Source organism: Galeopterus variegatus, unplaced genomic scaffold (genome assembly GCF_000696425.1).
Source record: "Galeopterus variegatus unplaced genomic scaffold, G_variegatus-3.0.2 Scaffold2498, whole genome shotgun sequence".
Lineage (NCBI taxonomy): Eukaryota > Metazoa > Chordata > Mammalia > Dermoptera > Cynocephalidae > Galeopterus > Galeopterus variegatus.
Window position 1 is genome coordinate 77,330 of NW_007728609.1, and position 2,847 is coordinate 80,176.

Genomic DNA, 2,847 nt, shown 5'->3' on the forward strand with positions numbered 1-2,847 from the left:
TTTTTTTTTTTTTTTTTTTTTTTTTTTTTTTTTTTTTTGTCTTTTTTCCGTGTCCGGCAACGGATCGCAACCCTCAGTGTTGCCCCCGTACCGGACCGGGGACCGGCAACGGGATTGCAAGCCTCGGCGTTGCTCCCCTGCCTCGCTCAGCCAGCGAGCTGGAACCGGTCTGTATGTGGGATCTGAACCCTCGGGTGGGAGCGCCGCCGCGCTTCCCAAGCGGCGCACCATCCAGTGCACCACCGGGCCGGCCCGGAAGTCTGGGTGTTCTAAAGGGGATTCCTTACATTTAATCCAGCCAAAACAATCTTGTGATTACAAGAAATAGGACAGATATAAATCTAACACCAGAGCTTATACCTCTAGCAAATGGGTTGCTGTAGACTGGATCCCCTCCCCACCCCCAACCTCACTGAAGCTTAATCCTCACTGTAACTGTTGAGGGTGGGAAATATTATTATGGTAATTGGAAGGTGGGGACTTGAAGAGGTGATTAGGTTGTAGGATCACGCAGTAATGAATGGATTAAAAATGGTGGTCAGGGGCGTGATTCTGAGGGCTTTAAAAGAGGAGAGGAGAGTCTGTCTTGCTCTTGCTCTCTACTGTCTCTGTTCCACCAGTTTGCAATAGGGTATATATACCCTGTCATCAAGTCACCACCAAAGAAAGCCTTCACCAGGGGCCGGCCCATGGCTCCCTTGGGAGAGTGTGGTGTTGGTAACACCAAGGCCACGGGNAACCCGTGGCCTTGGTGTTATCAGCACCACACTCTCCCGAGTGAGCCATAGGCCGGCCCTCTTACTGGTCATCTTTAAAAAAAAAAAAAAATACTATAGAGGTTCTGATCAAGATGGCAGAATAGACGGTTCCCAGCATCACTCCACAAATCAACCAATTTACAATGACAAAAATGTAACATCAGCCAAGCTGGGACTGCTGGAGCTCAGGAGAAGAGGACGAGAGACCTACGGAGTTCATGAAGGTGAGAGAAACCATGCTGAGAGCAAAAGCTGCTCTGAGCATTTCGGGCCATGGCTACTTTAAGGCTCGAGCTGATGAGCACATGGAGCAGGAGCTGGTAGAAGCCGCAGCTGTGCCCTTCAGATGGAGTTACTCAGGGGCGGCAGGGGAGAAGAGGGTCTTGGCAGCCCCCAGGACAGCAAGACCACTAATAGGGTTCCCATGGACCCATGCAGGAGCTAGGAGCCAAAACAACTGAAAGAAGGGAGCCATTCAGAGACTGGTGAGTCATCGCAAGGGACCGGCACAGGACCCGTCCCATAGGAAGTGTTTGGAGCATGGGCGGTAGGGGAGACAGGCCCACCAGGAGAACACTGGGACACAGCGAGGATAGCTGTCCCACCCCCCAATCAGCGCACGACCACTCAAAGGACACTGGTCGGGAATGCAGAACTGCATGGGGTGCAGTTTGATGAGAAAACTCAGGTCCAGATCAGAGTTTCTACACAACCCAGATCCACCAGGTGTCTGAAGAGCTGGAAGTACCTAAGGTCAACCATTAAACCCTGAGCTGCACAAAAAGCCTTCCCTAGGGAAACAGCAGCAAAGCAGCAATTTAGCTCAACCACACAGCTTAAGTACTGGTTCCCATAGGAAGTTCCCCTGTTTTAGAAGTAAGCAAGGGACAAAAAAATTAGTTCTGGCCCAGGCATACCACCACTGCCTTGGGGCCTGCCTGGGAACTGGAGGTTTGGAGTCAGGGACTTGACCCCACTCCCACATCCAGGCACACTGCACCAGCACCTCAGGGCCCACCTGGGGACCCGCGGTATGGAGCCAGGAACTAGACACACCTCACAACCAGGCACACTGCCACCACCAAGGAGCATGCCAAAAACATCACCTCCATGTGGGTGACCCACCACAGCCACCACAATAACCATGGCTGCTGCAAAAGCGGCTAGACGTCACAACCACCACACAGATGGTCCGCCAACAACTCGAGTGCATTGACACAAGGAAAGTCACCAGCAGAGAAAAAGGAAAGAGGATGTCTCTCTCCACAAAGCCCATTTCAGAGTGAGTGACAGAAACATCTGCTCTGTGATAATAGTGGGGGACCTGATCACACCTCTCAGCATTGGACAGATCATCTAGGCAACAAATCAACAGAGTAACCATTATTCTTTCAGAAGGAGAGAAGAAATCAAAGGTAATTAGAAAGGGGAGGGGGAAGAGAGTGGGAATTGGGGAGAGATTGGACAAGGGGCATAAAGAATAATTATGGTTTGTAACAATATATATGCTAGTAATATTGATTTGACCAACATATCTCAATGTTGAACTCAAAAAATATGTATAATCAATTTTCATTCAATAAAACAATTTTAAAAAACCCAACCATCTACTGTTGATTTAAAAAATAATAATAAATATATTTAGTATTGTCAACAGTGTTTAGCCTTAGTGGGAGAAATGCTAAATAAAATAGCTTTGTGTGAGCCAGGCTTAACTGTTTTTTTTGTTTGTTTTTTTTTTTGCAAAATAGCTTTGTGTGAGCCAGGCTTAACTGTTTTTTTTGTTTGTTTGTTTGTTTTTTTAAAAGATGACCGGTAAGGGGTTCTTAACCCTTGACTTGGTGTTGTCAGCACCATGCTCTCCCAAGTGAGCCACGGGCCGGCCCCGTGGTGTTGACTTGGTGTTGTCAGCACCATGCTCTCCCAAGTGAGCCACGGGCCAGCCATGCCTATACAGGGATCCAAACCCGTGGCCTTGGTGTCATCAGCACCGCACTCTCCCAAGTGAGCCACGGGCCGGCCCCGTGGTGTTGACTTGGTGTTGTCAGCACCACGCTCAGCCAGTGAGCGAACCGGCCATCCCTATATG